The 23,799-nt window shown below is 43.7% G+C and overlaps 1 protein-coding gene across 1 annotated transcript in view; it reads left to right on the forward strand.

Moving 5' to 3' along the window:
• GRID2 (glutamate ionotropic receptor delta type subunit 2) overlaps nt 1-23,799 on the forward strand; it is a 2,654,005-nt gene that overhangs the window by 1,251,365 nt on the left and 1,378,841 nt on the right. The gene's annotated exons all lie outside the window — the stretch shown is intronic.

Genomic DNA, 23,799 nt, shown 5'->3' on the forward strand with positions numbered 1-23,799 from the left:
TGCAGAAAATCTGTGCAGATCTGATTCACTAAACATGTCTCGAGCAATAGTATATGTTGAAAAGAAGAGCTTAAGGTTTGAGTGGTCTTCTCTCTTTAAAAATGTTGTCTGTCTGAGATCCCCTGCATGACAAATATCAGAGAACGCTCCTAAGTGCAGTGCTGTTTGGCAGTCAATTAATGGCGTTGCTGATGAACAGTACAGACACTTAGGGGCATATTTACTAGAAACTGGTGGAGCATGGTGTTACGCCAAAATTGGTAGCCCCATGCTCTGCCAGTTTCAAAATGCAGGGATGCACTGAATTTACAAGAATGACGTGCCAACCTGCGTTTCCCTTAGCACTAGTGCTAAAGAAGATGCCTAGTGCCAGCACAGTCACACTTGTGCCACGTTGCTAGGGTGTCTGCGCTGCAGGGGTGATTGCTTATGTGCAGGAAGGGTCGTAAACAATCTTTACAAGCGATTTGCTGTTTCTTTGTGTGTTGCAGAATGCAGCACACATGGAAAGAGCAAAATACGAGAAGAAATGAAACATTTCTCCTTGTATTGCTTGTTTCAGATTGTAATTTTTATTTTTTTATTTTTGGAGATTTATAGAGCGCATGGCTGCCCGAGAGCGTCCCAGCGCTGACAGAAATCCACTATGATCTCCAGAGGAGGGGGGCCGGTGTGGAAGCAAGGGATCAAGGGAACAGCCATGTCTTCAGGGATTTGCGGAATGCTAGAAGATTAGGTTGGGCCCGGAGGTCCGGTGGAAGAGTATTCCACATCTTGGACGCCTGAAATGAGAATTTTCGACCCCCAAAACGTGATTTTTTGATCTTGGGTATTTTGGTCAGGTGGGCATTGGTAGAGCGTAGGGTTCTGGTTGTCGTGTGGGGAGTCACGAGATCTTTCAGAACCGGGGGGGCTTTTCCGTGCAGGATTTTGTGGGTTAGGCACATGGCCTTGAAGTGCACCCTTTGTTCCACAGGGAGCCAATGGAGTTCTTTGAGTGCAGGTTTGGCAGAGCAGCGTTTTTTGGTGCCAGTGAGGATTCTGGCGGCCGCATTTTGCACCACCTGAAGCCTAGAGATGACTTTATTTGGGGATCCAAGATATAAGGCATTGCCGTAGTCCAGTCTGGACAGTATGAGGCCCTGGATGACCAATTTTCTTGACTGGAATGGTAAGAGTGGGAGAATTTTGCGGATGGAGCGGAGCAGGCCAAAGCAAGTTCCTGCAGTTTTTTTGGCCTGAGTGTTGAGAGTAAGTTTATCATCCAGCCAAATCCCTAGGCTTTTGATATCAGTTTTGCGGATTGGTGGTGGGCCCATACTGGGAGGCCATAGAGACTCCGGGCGGAAAAGGGACTGGTGGCCTAGTACCATTAGCTCGGTTTTTTCCCCATTGAGCTTTAAATGGGAGTCGCTCATCCAGCTGACTATATTCTCCAGGCAGGAATACAGATCGATGGTGGGGGGTTCTGACTGGCTCAGGGAAACGACCAGCTGTGTGTCGTCCGCGTAGGTCAGGAGTTTAATGCCATAGGGGACGACGATTTGTTCCAGAGGTGCCATATATACGTTGAAGAGTGTCGGCTCAAAGAGGAGCCCTGAGGCACTCCGCAACGTATCGGGGTTTCCTTAGAGATACAGTCTCCATCTGCCACCTGAAAGGAGCGGTTGTGGAGGAAGGATTTTAGCCATTTGAGGGCCGTCCCAGAGATGGCGAGGTTTTCCAGGCGTTGGGCAAGGATGCTATGGTTGACGGTGTCGAATGCTGCGCTGAGGTCCAGGAGGATCACCGCCACTGATCCTCCTGCATCGATGACTTTCCTGGTTTCTTCGACTACCGCCACCATTGCTGTTTCTGTCCCTTGGCCCGGGCGGAAGCCCGTTTGAGAGGTTTTTAGCAGCTCATTGGACTCCAGATAATGTGAAAGCTGGGAGTTTATGTATTTTTCCGCCAGTTTACTGATACCTGGGAGGAGAGATATAGGTCTGAAGTTGGCCAGGTTGTCCGGGTCAAGGTTAGGTTTTTTTATGAGTGCCTTCACCACCGCTTTTTTCCAGCTTGTGGGCACTGTTCCAGATTCGAAGGAGGTATTTAGTAAGTTGGTCATAAGAGGTAGGATGCTCGGGCCACCTGTTTAAGATGTCTCATCGGGGCTGGGTCATGGGGCGATCCGCTTTTGAGGGCTTGTAATATAGAACCAAGAGTTTCCGCGTTGATGGGTTGGAATTTGCTTAGCTCAATGCCTTTGCTCTGATGTTGGGAGGTGGGAAGGGGGGAGGGGTCTAAGGGAGAGAGAGGCGGAAGTTGTTTGAGTATAGTTTGAATTTTAGAGTCAAAGAAGTTGGCTAACTCATTACAGTGTTCGGTTGTAGGGTCTCGCGCAGCTGGGGGAATGGGGGGTTTTAGAAGCTTTTTCAAAGTGAGAAACGTCTCCCTCGACGAATTTGCTACTTTGCTAATTTTCTCGCTGTAAAAGGAGATTTGTGCGTTTTTCAGAGCTTTTTTATAATTCCCTGGATATATTTTTGGTGCTGCCCCATACCTTGTAAATAAGGGGAATCTGCAAAAATCAATGGGTGTTGCGGTGGAAGTCCCACTGCGACACCCACTGCATGCCCCTTTCACGCTAAGTGCTGCATGAATGAGGGTATTAGTGACAAGGTAGTGTTAAGCCGTGTTAAGTGGCCCAACGCTGCATTTTAACGAAGGCAACGGACTTAACGCCACCAGAATGTCAGAAAAAGTGGCATTCTGGGAGCGTTATCTCTTTGTAAATATGCCCCTTATACTCTAAAAGCAGCTGAAAAAGCTTTGTGGAAGGACGGGAGAAGTTGTTGAGGATCGGCATTTAAAACATGGGGGTGACATAAATAATTGAAAACATTATTTAACTCACCAGGAGAGATTAAGAATAAGAGAAGTTAGGGAGAGAGAAATCATATCTCCGGTGCCCTACAGCCGATATTTGTCATTTTGGTGTTTATATGGTCATTCAAATTTTCTAAATTTTTATAAATTGTATTGGGATTTCTACTGTGTTGTGTTCTTTAACTTTGTATGTGTTTGGTACTAATAAATGTGTTACACATTTCTCCTAAGTTAAGTCTGTCTGGTCTGTGCTACAGCTATCAAGGGTTGAGCTCAGGTTTAAATTAATGAGACCTAACTGGACCTGGTTAGGAGCTGAATAGTAATAGGACTACCATCGACTTTAACTAATAATCCAATTTCTAGCAATATGTAAGGGTTATTATAGCCCTCTGCTGTGGTCTTTGATTGTTAAATGTCCTAAAACTGAGCTATAGCCCTGTGCCACAGGCGAGGACCTATAACAAAACTGATGGCCTTTAACAAGCATTATAGCTCGAAGCAGAAGGGCTATGCGACCATCAGATTATTCCTCTCACTAGGGGTAGAATGTTGTAAAGTAAAAATGGCAAACAGAAAGACAGACTTTGGAGTGTTGAAGCAGAAGGCTTATACCAGGTATTATTAGTGCTGAGAAACTTTAATGTCTTCAACAGAGCTCTCAGCTTTCCAATGTTTTAATACTCCATACTAAATTCCCTTACTCAACATATCAGGGAAAACCTTTCCTTTTGCAATGGTAACAAAATACACAAGCAACAAACATTTCCTAACTCTGATAATCACAAGCAGATCATGGTATTCTCAGTATTCTCTTATGTAATTCCATTCCAAAATGGACAAAAACTGTATCAGAGTAGATTAGGATTGAGGTACAAACCAACACTTCCATACTTTTAATGCACATCTAAGCACAGGTGCACAATGAGATACAAACCAGCATGCCTTCCATGATAACAATCAACTTCTGAAAAATGGGCAGCATGCTTCAAGGACTTATTAAAGATGCTCAAAGAAAGAGTCAAACCAGTAGAGAGATTGGGATTCAGCGGTTTGAGGAGTGGCAGCAGTGGCCAAATTCAAATTGCATGCATAAGGTTGTCAATGGTTGATGTAACTTCCCTTCAGGCTAGGTTTTGGTGGTAGGTAATCAAGGTGGAGTATTTCCTCCCTTTCTGTCCATCTTCAGCAGGTTGAAAAGGATGAACACTGCCTATTGCGTCTGGTGAACAATTGAAAAAAGAATGTTTCTGTTCAGTCATCCGGGTAACAGAGCTGCACAGGACCTTTCATCAACTTTGGTGTGGCGTAGAAACTTGGAAATCAGAACACCGAAAAGGGCAGCACTATGTCTAGTGTGGAAGATAACTCCACAGTCTAGGCAGTGGGTAGCTGCTGTTGATGGAGTAGTGGTGGAATAAACACAACAGGGCTGAAGGACAACATTGATGAATATTTTGGAAAGCTCAGGGGTCAACGTGTTCTTTATGTGATAGGATGGAAATAAGGACATAAGCAGTTAGTTGCACAGGCCCCATTAATGTATCTACCTCTTGCAGGATCAAGCATGTGTAGATGGTGGGGGAAATATTTACACTGGTAACAAGCAGGTATTGTGCAAAGAGACTGAGCCACTGGTTAAGATTGTTGGGACAGTGTGGGTCCTAGAGGGAGGATGATGAAATTGATACCCTACATTATCTGTCATTATTTGGACCCCCGGACAGTGTTCTAATCTGAATGAAAATCATCTCCTTTGATGAGATATATTTTTTCTGAATAGACCTGGGGGTCAATGGAGCCACACCACATTGTCTCCATGAGCCTACTGCTGAGAGCATAATTGTAAATGTTAGTAATCTGAGCATCTCCTGAGGGAATGATGAGGAATACTCAGTGATCCAGATTGCCCCATATCCAAATAGCAAAGACAAATTATGAGCATATCCATGATGGTGCTGAGACAAAGAATCTACCCACAGAGGAACACATCAGTTGACCATCCAGATATTTAGGCTTTCAATGCTATATAGCATGTCGGTTTTAAAGTAATACATTTGTCTGCATATTCATTTTTACATAACATTTGAAAACATTTTTATTTACAAAGAGAAGCCAATACACCAGAGCTGTACAAAGTTAACACATGATGATCCAATTAAAGCCGTCTTTAGAACCTTTGAATATGTATTGGTTCCCATTTATATGTAAACATATCTCATGTGGCTGACCAGAATTTATTGCATGGATTGGCTGGTTTAGACCAATGTTGGACACCTTGGCAGAAAAAAAGACTCATCACATTTTAGACCTACCAATCTTAGAGTGATCTTCCCTCAAACCTTTTGCCTTTCTCCTTCTTTCTTTCTGATCTTGTTTGTGCTGGCCTTAGGCCTCTGTGCACTTTAGCACTGCTAATCAGTGCTAAAGTGCTTGTGCTCACTCATTAAACATGGTGACATTGACTTACCCCCAATTGGCATATTTAATTTATTTATATGTCACTAGTAAAGCGGTACTACATGTAACCAGGTCTTGTAAACTAAATGCTACAGGTGGACCTGTCGTACCTATTGTGCCATCCTCTTAAGTAGCCCATTAAACTTGTCTCAGGCCTTCTATTGCAGCCTGTGTGTGCAGTTGTTAACTGCCATTTCAACCTGCTAAAATAGACTCTCTGCCAGGCCCAAACATTTCTTTTTATAAGTCACCTCTCAGGATAGACCCTACACAGCCCGCAGGGCAGGGTGCAATGTATTAAAGAAGTAGGACACGGAGGGGCATATTATCAAGGACCTGTGTTAAAATTATCACCGTTTTATCGGCAGGAAACTGCCAATAAAACAGCGATATTGGGCTCGATAATAATCCCTTGTTAATTCCCATAGAAGCCCATGTTCTGATGTTAACATGGGCTTCTATGGAAATTAACAAGGTCGTATTATCAAGCCCATTATCGCCGTTTTATCTACAGTTTCCTGCCGATAAAACGGCGATAATTTTAGCACAGGTCCTTGATAATATGCCCCGTAATTTTAAGCTTTACATTCCCAGTAAGTCAAAAACTCTTACATAAGCTTTAATTTTTAAATGGGAGCAGGTCAGCAGTTCATGTTTGGTATCTTTGGAATTGTAATGAAAAATACTCATTTATAGGAAAGTTAGATTTTAAATTACAATTTTGAAAATTATTTTTTTCATGAAAATTGCCATTTTCCTGCCTTATCCATTTAGTGTCTGTAGCCTGCCCATGGGTCACAAGGCTGGGTGTAGCTGACAGCTGGGCTTTGAGCATTTCTCCTAGACATCCACACACAGGTGTCCATTGGTGGCCCATCACTGGCAGGATAGTAAGGTGGAGCTGGGCACAGCCCTACTTAAACTTGAATAGACACATAATGGGCTGCATAACCCCTGCAGTTAGTCTGGAGCCATGGCAGGGAAGAAAGGATGCCTGGGGACTTGAATGGGAAACCACTAGAAGCTTCTCTCATCTTCCAGAGAAAGGTACCAGGTATAAATATTGGACCTCAGACAACAACTTTTAAACCTGTGAATACTCTGTCAGGAAGACGGGCTGCTGTGCTCTATCAAAGACTGCCACTCTGCTGGATTGCTGCTCTGAAGGAACTGCTGCCCTGCTGTGCTGACCTGCCGCCTGCTGCCGTCTTGCTTGGGTGAAGAGGACTGGAACTGCATCTGTTGAACCCAGGACACCAAATTGATGCAGAGGGCTTGTTAGCTGGCCTCCTGACTTGAGCCTTAGGGAGAGAAAGCTTCAACATCCTTGACCCCAGCTCCTGTACTCTGACATCTGTCAGTCTATCCTTCCAAGCAGTGTCACCCTAGTCCTAGAACCTTGGAAGAGGGCCTAAGGTGCTTTGCCAGCCTCTGTGGATCCAACGGGATTGACACATCTCCTCTGCTTCATGGAGCAGCCCTGAGCGGATCTGACACATCACCACTGCTGTGTGGAACAGCTCAGTCATGAGGACCTGCATTGTATCACAACCCATCACTTAATCGGAGTCGATGCTGTGCAATGCATTCTTTGCCCTTGCAAAGGGCACTTGCATCCCTCGTCGACAACAGCCTGGATGATGACAACAGACTCCACATCGCAGCCTCACAGCTCATCAGAACCGACCCATCACTCCGACCATGCAACACATTCTCAAAGCTGGACTTCGCATTAAAAGCTCACATTGACGGGATCCTTGATAATGACACAGTTGGCACTTTGTTTTTTTTTTCTTTTTTCAAACAACAAAAGAGTGTCGTGAAAAACAAATGTATGAGCACAGAAAGCAGAGAAAGAAAAATCAACCTGAATGAGTCACATTGGAAATCATTAGGGATTTCTAAGGAAGCCCACACTCACCACCCTGGGTGGTGACATGCTTCATCATCGGGCCCACCAGGAAAAGCCGAATGCCTCCCTGGTGTGCTACAACGCCAGATTACTGCGGAGCTGGTTATTCATGGCAATAGTGTCAAAAGAATGTGATTTTAAAATGTCAAAGGCTGTACCATATAAAAGATTTATTCAATATCTGACATAAATAAAAAATATATGTGTGGGAAATCTACCAAATAATGGTTTGGATATTTCCACTTTGAGTGGTGTCAACATTTTCTGCCCATCTATGTGTAATTTTACTGGCTTTCATCAGGACCGTAAGTAGTGCACCTCGGCGGTATGGGCGAGCTAAGGCCCACCCTACCCAGAGGATGTGAAAGTTAAAATCAGGTGTGAAAATTAAAGGGTGCAAAAAACAAACCATCAAGTTGTGGAATTTCCCTCAATTGAGAGGAACCTTTATAGTTCCGCCACCTAGCGTCTCCTACTACCGGTCCTTGAGTCTGGTAGTAGGAGACGCTAGGTGCCGAACGGGTGTCAGACGTTGCGGGCGGTGTGCCATTGTCGCCTCCACCCCCTCCCGAGACCTATAGGGTGTAGATCTTTTAATTTACAAACTATTTAGGATGTGCTGTTGCAGCCCAATATATTGGAGGTTGGCAGATGGGGAGTGCATCCTAAAGCTTGGAGCATTGTGGAACTGTATTGGATACCCGGCTGCTCTGCCGGGACGATTGCACCACCACATGGAGTTTCAGCGGCCCAGCGGCTCCTAAACGAGGAGCCTTGACATCGGCCTTTCTGCTGGGCGTTTACTGTTGTGCAACGGAGGCTTCAATACATGAGAAGCCCACTAATGGCGATATTGTTTTTTAGTAATTTTGAGATGACAGCGTGAGTCCACATTACGAACTCTGGTGCTATAGAGACTTCGTATCCCAGAAGGCAATTTTTGGATCATGTGAGCCCCCCAGCTGTGGGCAATAAAAGAAACTGGTGATGTGATGCTTAGTCTCTGCCATTTATTTGCTCCCACTCAGCCTGTGACCAAGGACAGAATGAATGTCTGAAACGCGTAAGGCATAATATTTGAACTCATACAATGATGGTCTTTGTTGCAGCCCAATATACCGGAGGTTGGCAGATGAGGAGTGCATCCTAAAGCTTGGAGCATTATGGAACTATATATATATGTGTATTACCTACTGGCAGTCATCAGTAGGTAGATATAGTTAGGACCTATTCTCCATAGGAAATCCGCAACATTCTATTTAGAATAACTTTGGCGCCGGTTGACGAATCTTCGCAAGATTTTCAAAACAAATGGCCAGGTCCACTCTGCTCCTATTCTGAAAGTCTCGTCCTGATTCGTGAAGCGGGGGCTGAGAAAAAAGGGGGGTCCCAAAACGTGAGATCTCAAATATCTTCCTGTTATATTTCAAAAGAAGCAACCTGGCAGTTGATTCCTTTGTGTTCTACTGCAGCTACCTAGAGTGTTCTAAAGTATGGCACACCTGAAGCCATCTTGATTGGAATAAACTGGTAACACTTAAAACATTTAATTTAAAAAGGAATAAAATGAAGGGGTTCATTTTGTTCTAGAAATTATGGCTAGTGCAGTAGAAAGAAAAATTAGGACATGTTTTAAGTGAAATCTCAAATATCTTCCAGTTATATTTCAACAGGAGCAGCCTGGCAGCTGATTCCTTTGTGTTCTACTGCAGCTACCCAGAGTGTTCTAAAGAACAACTAAAGCGCTAACAGTCTAACAAAATGTTGCCACACCTGAAGCTATCTTGATTGGAAGAAACTGGTAATACTTAAAGCATTTAATTTAAAAAGGAACAAAATGAGGGGGTTCATTTTGTCATAGAAATTATGGTTAGTGTTGTAGAAAGAAAAATTAGGGCATGTTTTAAGAGAGATCTCAAATATTCTTCTATTTAATTTGAAAACTCTGACTTGCAGACTGAACAATCACTTTCAATACCAGCAGTAGACTTCCAGTTAACTCCCTGGTGAGCACTACCCCCTACACTACTCAAACACCACTGCACTACCCTAATCCCTAAAAAACTTCCCCCAGCACGAGCTCCTACACTACACAAACACCACTGCACTAATTTAAACCCTAAAACACTACCCCCTATAGTAACACCACTGTGCTTCCCTGAACCCTAAAACACTACCCCCAGCATGACCCCCTATACTACCCAAAAACCACTGCACTACCCTAAACCCTATATCTACCCCCAGGACGACCCCTACACTACCCAAACACCACTGCTCTACAATAAACCCTAAAACACTACCCCCTACATTACACAAATACCACTTCACTACCCTTAACCCTAAAACACTATCCCCGTCACAAACCCCTACACTACACAAACACAACTGCACTACCCTAACCCTTAAACACTACCCCCAGCACAAACCCACAAACACCACTGCACTACCCTAAACCCTACATCTACCCCCAGCACGACCCCCTACACTACCCAAACACCACTGCACTACCCTAAAAACTAAATCTACCCCCAGCACGACCCCTACACTACACAAACCCCACTGCACTACCCTAAACCCTAAAACACTACCCCAGCATGATCCTCTACACTACACAAACACCACTGCACCACCCTAAACTCTAGATCTACCCCAGCACTACCCCCTTCACTACACAAACACCACTGCACTGCGCTAAAACCTAATTCTACCCCCAACACAACCCCCTACACTACCCATTCATGACTGCACTACCCTAAACCCTAAATCACTACCCCTGCTCGACCACCTACACTACCCAAACACCATTGCACTACCCTAAACCCTAAATCTACCCCAGCATGACCCCCTACACTACCCAAATACCACTGCACTACCCTAAAACATTACCCCAGCATAACCCCCTACACTACACAAACACCACTGCACTACCCTAAACTCTAAGTCAACCCCCAGCATGACCACCTAGACTACATAAACACCACTGCACTACCCTAAACCCTATATCTACCCAAGCACGACCCCTTACACTACACAAACACCATTGCACTAACCTAAACCCTAAAACACAACCCCCAGCATGACCCCTACATTACACAAACACCACTGCACTTCCCTAAACCCTAAAAAACTATCCCCTGCATGGCCCCCTACACCACCAAAACACCACTGCACTACCCTAAACCCTAAATCTACCCTAGCAAGACCCCTACGTTACCCAAACACCACTGTACTACCCTAAACCCTAAATCAACCCCCAGAACGAACCCATACACTACCCAAACACCACTGCACTAGCATAAACCCTAAAACACTACCCCATACACAACACAAACACCACTGCACTACTCTAAACCCTAAAACACTAACCCCATCACGACCCCCCTACACTACACAAACAGCACTGCACTACCCTAAACCCTAAATCTACCCCAGCACGACCCCCTACACTACCCATTCACCACTGCACTACCTAAACGCTAAAACACTACCCCAGTATGACCCCTTACACTACCCAAACACCATTGCACTACCCTAAACCTTAAATCTACCCCAGCACGACCCCTTACACTACCCAAACACCACAGTACTACCCTAGAAGAGTACCTCAGCACGACCCCCTACACTACAAAAAGACCACTGCACTACCGTAAACTCTAAATCTACCCCCAGCACAACCCCTACACTACACAAACACCATTGCACTACCTTAAACCCTAAAACACAATCCCCAGCACGACCCCTACATTATACAAACACCACTGCACTTCCCAAAACCCTAAAACACTACCCCCAGCACGATCCCCTACACTACCCAACACCACTGCTCTACCCTAAACCCTACATCTACCCCCAGCACGACCACCTACACTACCCATTCTCCACTGTGCTACCCTAAACCCTAAAACACTACCCCTGGCACGGCCCCCTACACTACCCAAACACCACTGCACTACCCTAAACCCTAAAACACTACCCCCGGCACAAACCCCTACACTACACAAACACCACTGCGCTACCCTAAATCCCAAAACACTACCCCGGCACGACCCCCTACACTACCCAAGCACTTCTGCGCTACCCTAAACCCTAAAACACTACCCCCGGAACGACCCCCTACACTACCCAAACACCACTTCGCTAACCTAAACCCTAAAACACTACCCCCGGCACGACCCCCTTCACTACCCAAACACCACTGCCCTGTGGTGAGTTTCAAGTTGAGTAATTAATTCCTCTTCAATCTTGAGGGTCCGTGGGGGCCAACTAGCCCACCAGGTACCTCCAGTATGTGCCAGGGAGCTGCATTGCAGAGAGGTGTTCTGAGGCCACGCAGCATTTTACACCTCTCTGCAACACAGCTCTGTGGCGCTTACTGGAGGTAGCTGGTGGGCTAGTTGTACCCCAGGGACCCTCAGTATTCAAGGGGAGTTAATCCCCCAACTTAAAACGTGCCACAGGCACGTTTGCACAGTGGTGAAGGAAGGGGGCGGGGCCTGAGTTCACATGTGTGCAAACACACCCTGTGGCGCGGTTTAAGTTGGGGAATTAATTCCTTGTCAATCTTTAGGGTCTCTTGGGGCCAACTAGCCCACCAGGGAACCTCCAGTAAGCGCCACAGAGTTGCGTTGCCGAGTGTTGTAAAAAGGGGCGTGGCCTCTGAACACCTCTCTGCAACGCAGCCTCCTGGCGCATACTGGAGGTACCTGGTGGGAATTAATTCTCTAACTTAAAACATGCCAAAGGGCGTGTTTGCAGACATATCACCTCAGGCCACGCCCCATTCCTTCACCACTGTGCAAACGCGCCCTGTGGCACCTTTTAAGTAGGGAAATTCTTTCTCTTTCAATACTGAGGGACCCTGAGGGCAAAATATCCCAACAGGTATCTCCAGTATGCATCAGGGAGCTGTGTTGCAGACAGGTGTTAAGAGGCCAAGCCCCTTTTTACACCTTTCTGCAATGAGCTCTGTGGCGCTTACTGGAGATACCTAGTGGGCTAGTTTGACCCTAGGGACCCTTACAATTGAAGGGGACTTAATCTCACTACTTAGAACGGTGACAGGGTGTGTTTACACAATGGTGAACGGAGGGGACGGGGCCTGAGGTGATATGTGCAAACACGCCGTGTGGCAAGTTTTAAGTGGGCGAAAAAATTCCACTTCAAACCTGAGGGACCGTGGGGGCCAAGTAGCCCACCAGGCGCTTCCAGGAAGCACCACTGCACTGCATTGCAAAGAGGTGGTGCAGGCCGTGCCCCTTTTTACATCTCTCTGCTACGCAGCTCTGTGGTGCTTACTGGATGTACTACGAATTCCGATTTACTTACCTGTTATCAGGAGATATCTCAGTGCTGCATCTTTGAGCCCAGTCCTGATCCTGAAAAGTAATTCTAACCATACTTACCAGTAACTTGAATTTCCTTCCATAGGCTAACATTGACTGGTTTCACTTGGAAATTCTTCTAAGTGTGGAGTTTTCGAACTTTAAAATATTCACCTAAAATCATCCGAACAAGGAATTCCGATGTACTCACCTTTTATCAGGAGAGAACCCAGTGCTGCATCTTTTAGTCCAGCACTAAACCTGAAGAGTAATTCTTACCATACTTACCAGTAACTTGTATTTCCTTCCGTAGGAATCCATTGTCTGGTTTTCACCAGAAAAGTTTTTAAGTGTTGATTTTCACAAACTACAAATTTTCCTTAAAAATTGCCTGTATGACTTACATGCATTCTTTCAACTGTTTACTGAAGATGCATCAGTGCTGGATCCAGGATCCACCACTGAGTAAGAAAATGTAACGATAGCACTACTTACCTGCTAAGTGAATTTCCTCCCATAGGATAACGTTGGTACTTCTATGTGAAAAAGTTTCTGTCAACTTTTAAAATACAATAATATTCCTTAAAAATCACTATTGTAACCAAAACGCTTTTACTCAGATGTTTACAGGAGATGTCCAGGGACTAAATCTAGGATCCAATCCTGTGGTTAGAAAAGTAATCCATAAAGTAACTAATTGCATTTAACTAGAAATTCACGTTGAGCTCAATGTTGCATTGTATTTGAAATTGTGTTGTCCATTGCAACAGCTGTAAGTACTGTACTTAAAAGTCTATTGCCTATTTCCAAAGTATTTAAACTAAAGTAATTCATTCTGAGATGGTATATTTTGTAATGTAATGTATAATGTAATTATAATGTAATTTAAAAAATAAAATATCTAAAAATAAATAGTGTAAAAAAATGTAGTAAATCAGTATCAAAAAAATAAATATAACCATTAATATATTTAAAATTAGTCATTTACAAAACCTTTGAAATTCACTGAAAGAAACAAAGGTTTCAGACATGTTATAGTTAAGAATTAGCACTTAAAAAACCTTCAAAATTCACTGAAAAAGCCATAGGTTTGAGGCCTGATATAGTTAGGAATTAGCAATTAAAAAACCTTTGAACTTCACTGAAAAAAACATAGGTTTTAGGGGTGTTATAGGTAAGAATTAGCATTTAAAAAATCTTTGAAATTCACTGAAAAAACATAGGTTTTAGGGATGTTATAGTTAGCTGGACATTTCACTCGTACAAAACCATTGAAATTCTTCCTATATTTTTAGTTGTACTAACTATAACTCGCGCGCGCACAATCCACTGCTGATGATGTCACATATTACATCATTCATGACATGGTTAGTGAAATCACTGATGACATCCCTGATGACATCACTGATGACATAATTTACGTGACAATCTGATACATCTCATCATACACTAGTTTAACCTTTCAACATTCATTATAAAATATGGAGTACCATATTTGAAACCATTGTCACACCAATACAAGTTTCTAAAACCCACTCAGTGATTACTACATCTACACACACATCTAAACACTTACCTACAGATTCACTCATACATGCTAACAAAGATCAATAGAACACTATTAAATATACTTATACACCTTCATCAACATTACACACCAGCACATATCATATTGACTTATGCAGTCATCCTACTCACTTATGCAAATAATTGATCATACCTACATTTACTGAGCTACACACTTATACAAACACAACTTTAATTATTCCTATAGTAACTCAGATAGTAACTCATACTTAGTGTGGTATAAAATCACTATTGCATATATAAAGTTTTCAATACAGTCCCTCATACAATCACTGAGTCTTATGTGTACTAATTTATATACAACAACTGTCACATACACTGCCTTTTATATTTCTAGTTTGTTGGGCATGTATCATTGAGAAATATATTTACTCATCACTAAGCATGGGCGAATTTTGCAAATCTCGCGTTCGCGAATTTTGCGGATATGCGAACTCACAATTCGCAAAATCCGCAAATTCTCGCGAATTTGCGGATTTTTTTTTGTGTGTTCGCGCGGGTTTCTGCCAGTTCGCGAGGGTTTTGTACAATTTCGCAAACGCGAACTTACCTGTCGGGTCGCAGGTTTCGCGAACTTGTTGTTTCTACGTGTCCAGCCTGTTTGGGACACTCTTCTTCATCACTGCCACTCTCTGTCACCACTGCCACTCTCTGACTACTCATGCCACCCTCTGGCCCACCCATGCCACCCTCTGTTTCATCACATTATTGTGGCAAAGCAAGCACACCTTCCCTGCCTCAAGTGACCTGAATTAATTTGGGGCTGATTAATGTGTCACATAATATTTTTTTAGCTGGCACCTGCTTCCTTAGTGCTTCCTGATTAGTGATCTTTTGCACTTGCTAAGTGCTTTCATTGTTGCAAAATTAGTTACAACACCTGCCCTGCCCCAACTGACAATAATGAATTAGGGGCTGATTAATGGATTTGAACTTCCAGCCTGGCTCCTGCTTGTCTCCCTTAGCTGTAATTCAGGACCTTTGTGGCATATGTGTAACTATTCTGAGGTTCAGAGCAGGGTCACATAATAGTTGCAACTGGCAACTGAACTCTGGAGGGGCCCCTCAGGAAGCACTACAGGAAATGGCTACTAATGATGAGCCTGAACTTTTGAACCTGGTAAGTAGTTTCAGTTTTGCTAAGATCGTATTTCTGCAATTTTGCGCTTATTCGCGGGGCGCAAAGTTGTACTGGGAAGCCGCGAACTCACGCGAACAGTGCGAGCAAGCCATAAAATCCGCTGCTCGCGGATTTGCGGATTTTGCGGGAGATTCGCGAATCTCGCGGATTGCGAATTTACCGAAAATCCGCAAAATCCGCGAGCGAAACGGATTTTCCGCCCATGCTTACTCATCACCACACCCATAAAGACATTCACTCATCCAAACAACTGTTTCTAAATGCAGACCTAACCTCATATGCCTACTAAATCAACTATTTACACATCTTTGGACTGTCACACACCTCCCGCCCAACTACACACACATTCACTATCCCATACAAATACTCACTTAACTAATTAATAAGTAATATAGCCTTTCAAATAGCTGGTAACCAACTTAAGTGGTAGTTTACGCAACAAGAGATAGAGTGATATAGATATTCACACTGTTTAATCACTATCCCATATATTTAGAGAAACACTTTAATTTAGTTACTTAGACAGTCAATCGCAGTGCTACTAAATCTTACATCCAGACACTAATACATCCACTCAGTCTTCAATGCACATTGCTATATATATAATACTTATTTAAATATCAAACTAAAATACATTCACTGGTTGATGTCATTAGTGATGTCATTTGAGATGTCATTAGTGATGTCACTGACCATGTCATGAATGATGTAATATGTGACATCATCAGCAGTGGATTGCGGGTTTGCCAGTTATAGCTAGCACAACTAACTATATCGGAGACATTTCAATGGTTTTGTATGAGTGAAATGTCCAGCTGACTATAACACCCCTAAAACCTTTTAGTATTTTCAGTGAATTTCAAAGATTTTTTAAATGCTTATTCCTAACTATAACACCCCTAAAACCTATGTTTTTTTCAGTGAATATATATAGAGGTGATCAAGGCTGCTTGGACGGCCGAAACACGTCTTGACGAAATGTGGGAACAATAAAATAATGCTGAATAATCAAGTTGGTCCATGCCCGTGATTTCCTCACGGAGGGCATAATTGCATAAAGAGTTCCCGTGCATTTTTCACTGAATATGGGAGTTTTGGAGAAAGAAATCTCAAATCGGCTTAGGAAAGACAGGTAGGGGCTAAAAGAGATCCAATTGAAGTGTATATTTATCAAACCATAATTACTAGTCGGGATCCTATCTGAAAATATTATAATTAGATCATTTTAATAGACATCCATGTGTTTTTGGGTTGGCAGTTGGCTGAGCAACTTGAAATATCTTGTTAATTAAAGTTTGCTCATGGTTTTATTTCCTTCCTAGTTTCTCCTGGCATTCTTGGCATCGTTCACTCACATTAAAAACCAGTCTAATTATCTGAAAGGTTTATTTATGTCATTGTTTACATCCGTGGTAGGCCTATTATTGCATATAGAAGTAAATGTTCAATAGGAACACTTATACATGTGTTTCACCATCACAAAATATCATCCACGCTGCATTATTCCTGGGCCATGGGCAATTTCAAATACGCTAGAGTAATTGGAGTAATTTTTGTAATTCAGCATTACTGTTTGCTGTAGAATTATTGAAAGTAGCATGATTACTTCTGCTCGTGTATTTATGAGTAATTTGGGGGGAAAAATACTACTGCAAGAGCATATTTAGCGAGCGTGAGCAGCCGCTCTAACTCACTGTTTGTGACCTGCTGCATTTAGCAACATTTGTTTGCACAAAATGTATCCTCGGACCCATTTTGGACGCAAATATGCACTTTGTGCTAAGAAAATAGTGCTAAATTGTGAGAGTAAATTGGGGGGAAAATCCTACCCACAAGTGCACAATTAGCACGTGTGGACGGTCTCTCGCTATTCATGTTCTATTGCATTTATCACTATTTTTGTGCTAAGAAATGGCGCTAAATGCAGAATTACTCTTCTTGCTTAATTATGCCTAATCTCACAGAATTCTCAGATAATTCTGTGTGATTACGCCACCAAGTAAATACAAAAATAAAGAGAACTATGCATCACTAACGTGTGGCACACGCATGTGCATTCCTGAGATTGCCAGAGTCACTAGTTTGAAAAGTGAATCACGTAAGCAAGGGCAAAAGGTGCAGCTGCATCCGGCTTCAGGCATGGGAAGGGCCCACCATACATCAAATATGGCCGTCATTTGGTACCAATTGGCAGACAGGGGTAACCATTTTCTTTCAATGTAGCATGGATCATGGCACCTTTACTGCACAATTGCACAAAAGTAAGTGCCTTCTTAGACTATGTCAGTGTTCATTAAGTATATGGACATAGTCTCTGCATTAGAAAGATTCTCCATAGAAAGGCAAATTTAAAAAATTTACGAATATCTTTAGATGTATTTTTTATTTGATCAGAAATCTGACCTTTGACTGTCACAGGTAACCTAGTTGGCGGAGGGGGTATTTCAAGCAGGGCATATTTTGTGAAGACATTTAAAATCGCTGACTTGTATTCAGCAGCACTGAGTTTCATTTCGAGCAATGTTAATAAATATGCTACCGTTGGATCACAACAAACAGTTCATGGCATTCCAAGCAGACTGAAAAGGTCTGTGGCACCTACGGTTCTGCTGTCAGTGAGGGTGTACTGATGCTTTTTCCCTTGGTGTGATAATAAAAGCACTGTTAATTCCCGTGGCATATTGTCATCCCTAATTAGAAGTTGGCTGACACAGAGTGCTTAGAGTGATGTCAAAATAGGAACTATTTTCGTTGACAAATGACATTGGCATTTCACAAATATTGCAGGGCTGGAAGCAAAAGGCTTTCTAAAGGCTTGCATGTTTTAAATAGCACAGAGACTCATCTTATGGCCAAGATTCACGGGCTTAGCTAGTCCTCTGGCCGCCCATGGCTGTCCCTGCTTTTGCCGCCCCATGGCAGCTGCAGTCAGGGCCGGACAGGCCGTAGCAGGCGCTGGACATTTCCCCATTTGGCCGAAGGGGTGGGGGCCGGTTTTGTGCCCATGGGGGAGCTTTTCTTATGGTGGTTGGTTTTGCAGCAGTGCTGCAATATTGGCCCCATGAAAGAAAAGTGGGAGCAGTGTTTCTCGCTAACACCCCACATCAAATCCCCACCCCCTGCTCCCAGGGCCGGTCAAGGAGTGTTAGAAATGGGGATCTCTTGTTAACAGAGGTAGGTACCTTTGTCCAAATAGGGACCCTTGCTTCTAGTCAGGGTAAAGGGCTACACATTTTAAGATAACTTCTGCTCAACCCCTCAGTAGCTTGGCACCAGCAGATAGGCTTATCCCAAAGGTAATGTGTAAAGTTTTTGCACCAACACTCACAGTAATACAGTGATAACAACACAAATGGACACCACACCAGTTTAGAAAAAGAAAGTATATTTATCTAAACTTGACAAGACCAAAACAGCCGAAATCCAACAAACACAATTAAAAATATGACTTTCAAAAGGTTTCAAGAACTTGTACCATAGAAAACTATGGATGCGTGACTTTTCACCAAAGTACCTGTAGTTGCGTCAAAGTTCACCAAGCCAAACAGCTGCAACGTGGGAAAACAAAGAGATGCAACACTCATGAGAACCTGAGGAGGCAATGTAACAGTCCCGCTGTACGCAGAGGAAGGGTTGCATTGATTCCGGCTGTAGGGGGAGTGATGCGATGATTCTTCGTGCCGGTTCTGGTCCCCAGGTGATGCGTTGGAGAAGCGTGTCGCACAGGAATAATTTGTGGATCTTTGGGATGCGGCGGTGATCGATGCGGCTGCATTGCGTTGGTCCTCTTCAGCCGCGATCCCTCGACGCATCGATTCTTGCAGCGATGACAGGCGCTGCAACGGTTTTCGCAGCGACAAGGGATGTGTGGAAATTCTTCTTGTTCTGTTAAGATGCATCAAACAAACAACCGCAAGAAGAGTGATGGCCCGGTTTCTGTAGTTCTTTGAATTTCTTCAGCTCCCAAACAGCAGCAACAACCTCTAGAGGCCCAAAACTGGCACTGGCACCTTAAGGCAGCTCAGAACTCATGGCAGCAGAGTTCAGGGGAGCTGGGGGTGAAGTCTTTGTGTCCCTGAGACTTCCGAACAGGAAGCCAGCTCACTTCAGGCTCTTCGAGATCTTCTTCAAACAGGGGACACAGCACACAGCAAAGTCCTTCTCCTTTCCTCGGCATAAACAGCAACTGCATGCCAACCCCAGAGACATAGCAAGGGCAGTTCTTCTCCTCAGTTTCTCCAGCTCTGCTCCTCAGCAAAGGTTCCTCTTGAATTCCATGAATGATCTAAAGCTTGGGGTTTTGGGTCTGACACTTATACCCCAAAACGTCTTTGTTCTCTTTGTGCAAGGGGGTCTGAGCCCAGTTCGAACCAGTTCTGAGGGCATTCTGCCAGTGCACTACAACATTGTTTGTTAGTGTGGGCCTTGGTCCCAAGCACACTACCGGGGGGAGGACCAGCATTGTGGAAGGCAGGCACAGCCCTATTCAGGTACAGGTGCTACTCCACCCACCACTCCAAATGCAGATCAGGCCTATTCAGCCTATTTCTGACTCATCCAGACTCCTGGAGCCATGGCACCCCAACCCCCTGTCACTCCAAAGCCAGACAGTCAATCCACAAAGAGGCAGAGGCACACAGGAGGGTTGAACAAGGAAACAGCCACTTTCTAAAAAGTGGTATTTTCAAACACACAATTTAAAAAACATCTTTACTAAAAGATGTGTTATTAAATCCTGAGTTCAGTTATACTGAACTTCATTTTTCCATCTTATCCCTATGGGAAGATATGCATGTAAAATGTTGCAAAGCATTCCCCATTCTGTCCTATGGGGCAAGATAGCCCTTCATCAGTGAAAACTAAATTGGCAGTATTTCACTATCAGGACATGTTACACACACCAGTACATGTCCTACCTTTCACATACTCTGCACCCTGCCCGGGGGGTACCATGGGGCTACCATAGGTGTGCCTTATATGTAAGAAAAGGGAAACTTACGGCCTGGCAGGTGAGTGCACTTGCCAAGTCGAAATGGCAGTTAACAAACTGCATGCAGGCACTGCGGTGGCAGGCCTGAGACACTTTTTAGGGCTACGCATGAGGGGGGAACAATCAGTGCTGCAAACCCACTAGTAGCATTTGATTTACCCGCCCTGGCACTTTACTAGGGACCTACTTGTAAACCAAATACACCAATCATGGATAACCAATCACAATAATAATTTACACAGAGAGCATGCACACTTTAGCACTGTTTTGCAGTGGTATAGTACCCAGAATCTTATACCTAACAACAACAGGTCAGGAAAAAATAGCAGGAAGAAGCAAAAAGTTTGGGGATAACCCTGCAAAAAGGGCAATTTTCAACAAGGAGCAACCTGCCAGGGCTGGTTGCTGTTCCCAGTCCAGATCGGGCCGCCTTGAAGAGCTGGGGGTGCTGGCAAGCTTTCTCCGTTTGCTGACCCGCAGCAATCACATTGAGGAGTCGCGGGATTGCTATTGCTGCCCCAAGATAGCAGACAAGAGCAGGGGAGGCTGCCGCCCCCAAAACTCATTTCGCCTAGGGCGGACCATCCCCAGCCAACTTCTAGCTACACCACTGCTTCAATATGATTTGTGAAGAAAAATCTATAGGTGAAGTATATAAGAGGCCTTGCTGAAAGTGTTATTCTGTGTTTTAGCATGTGAAAGAGCATTACCTGAGCGGGGTAGTATCATGGGGAACAGAAAAAGCATGCATACCGCTAAATTGGATCATAGCCAAACATGCAAACAAAGCATGAAAAACACAATCTTTATTTTCTTATTATGGCTGGTACTATCTACATGACAGCACATTCATAGTTGGGTTTGTTATAATACCTAATAGCGCAATTGGGCCAATTTTAAACGCTGTAAAAATCAACTGTTGCTATATTTCTTCCCGATTTTTGGCACTCTATTTATTGCCCTGGGTAGGACAGAGGGTTGAGTCTTCCTTGCAGAGATTTGAATTTGTGACTCTACAACCACCTTATTTGGCGGCAACAAGAGTTCATCTCACTGAGCCATTCCTATGATTATTAGCGTAACTCTATAGTACGCCATCATATTGAGGTTTTACTTCCAAACAAGTGATTACTTTAATTTTATCTGCTTTAGATATAAAACACGTTGACACTAGTTTGTGAACTGTTACCATTTTGCTATTAGGAGCATATATGCTAAAATTCTCAAATATCTTTTGTTCCCTGTTCTCTCAACTTACAATTAAATAGGCGTGGTGCCCACACCAGAATTCCCATGTGTGCCCTCGCACAACCCAGAGTCTCTGATTTACCAGTCAGTAGCCACTAAGGGCATCGTTTCTAGTTGCCAGGTAACATGGTGTGATTATAATAGGTCTGGTTGACTGGTATCACCGCCCCATTTTCCATACCTAATAATATTGAAGCCTAGAATGGGAAATAGCAGGAAGGGCCCAGAATTAGCCAGTCATTATATGCGAGTTATTATGTAATGTTGGGCCATTTTCCATTTGCTTACAGTGGGTGTAAAATGTAAACAGAAAAGCGCCTTCTTTTATCGAGTGCAATTCCATTGATCCACAATTACAAAATTCTATAATTGTGTAGAACGTTAATTTCACAAAAAACGTGCACAACACCAATCTAAATAACTTGAAATTAGAGCTTTTGTTATGAGTTCGCTTTGCATTTTTGATGGGTCTAAATGTATTGTTTTCCCCATATAATGGATGGGGTTCTGCCATCTCTTTCTGGAAAAATATTCCCATTTGCTTTGAGTGCCCGATAGTAGGGTACAGGCAGTTGAATATACATTTATGTAATTTTTTTTCTTCTTATTTTAGAATGAAGATCTCTATTCTGTTTGCATCATTGTAGCTTCAGGGGTCATCTAGAGAAGGCTATATTAATCATTTAATGTTTTTGGTTGCATTACCTTTCCTAGTATTTTTGCTAAGGAGGGGTAATAACAGTTGATTTTAATAATTTTTTGCTAGCCTTTAAAAAAAATTACCAGTGGTGTCCGCAGATAAGTAGGACTTGGTCTAGAGGGGCTACAGGAAACAACCAGGGCCAGACTGGCCGTAGCGGGCAGTGGGCGTTTCCCAGGTGGGCTTGAAGGGTGTGGGCTGAATTTAGACAGGTGGGGACCGTTTTTCTTGTTTACTGGGGGCCGGCTTTGGAGCAGCGCTGCAGAATTGTCACTTTGTAACAGCGCAGCAGCAGTGTTTGCCCCAGCCAATCGGGGCCTGTCAGACATAATTGCCAGGGCTGATTTGGATCCCTGTCTGACCCTGGAACCAACACTTTTGCAATTGCTTATGCAATCCAAAGACAATGCAGCAGCTCCGTATGTGTCAGACAGATGGAGGCGGGTACAGTGCTCGCCCTCCTGCCCATTTCCCTTGCCATTCTAGGAAATGCTAATATTAGTATTTGTTACAAAAAGGTGATAGCAAAGTTTAATTTCATTAAGCATAAGGTTAAATTGAAAGCCAATTTGATCATGGAGGACATCAATACAAACAATCCTTACTCCATCTGGTAGGAGTTTGGTTACTAGTCAGTAGCCTTTTGCAGGTCACTTATGATGTGCTGCACTGCTTCATTAGGCATGCCTCCATATGCCTCAATACAATTATAGAAACCCTCTTGTTTGCACATTTATAGGACATTTCCCCATGTATTGCAACTCTCCAAGAAGCTTTGGGCCTGATTACAATGCCGTCGGACTCTCTTCCGACCTGCTCTGTAGCGGAAAAATAACCGCCCAGGATCGTAATGAACCCCTAAATTTGTTATGGGAACTTTATATTTTATTGCTGAAAGCGGCCTGGACCCCAGATGTTTCACCTACATACATTCAGGCCATTATTAACTATTCTTCATGTACAGCGAGCTGGCTATGCCTTCTTGCGGCATGCTTTGGTAAAACCCTGTATTCTGTCCCATATCAAGGCAGAGCATCTTCAAAACCGGTTATCCAAAAATAGTTCAGAATTATGCAGCCCGGTCCTAACAACAGCGAGGTGGATTCGTACAGAATCACTGCTGAACTTCTGAACATGTACACCAGAGATCCCTTTATAAATTAAGTTTTCGTGGGTCTCAAATTACCGGATGACTGTGAATACCTGGATGTGATGTGGTAAACTGTTTAAGAATTTGGGGGCATATTATCAAGGAGAGTGATAAGAGATTATCGCCGCTTTAGCGGCCGTTTTCGGCCGCTAAGCGGTGATAATTCTATCGCCCTATAGTAAGCTGTCGCTAGCAGCAGTTAGCGACAGCTTGTAGGCGATAGCGAACGGTTTTGGGCCCGCTTTGCATGTCAGCGATATTTATCGCTAATGACATGCAAAGTGGGCGTACCCAACCTGTTAGCGACTGAAAGCAGTCACTAACATCGCTATCACCTATTATCAAGGCAGTCTTAGCGATGGAAATATTCACGCTAAGCGCGAATATCTCCAAAACTTAGCGCCTGCTCAGGCCAGTTCTTA

This window comes from Lissotriton vulgaris, chromosome 3_1 (assembly GCF_964263255.1).
Source record: "Lissotriton vulgaris chromosome 3_1, aLisVul1.2, whole genome shotgun sequence".
Classification (NCBI taxonomy): domain Eukaryota; kingdom Metazoa; phylum Chordata; class Amphibia; order Caudata; family Salamandridae; genus Lissotriton; species Lissotriton vulgaris.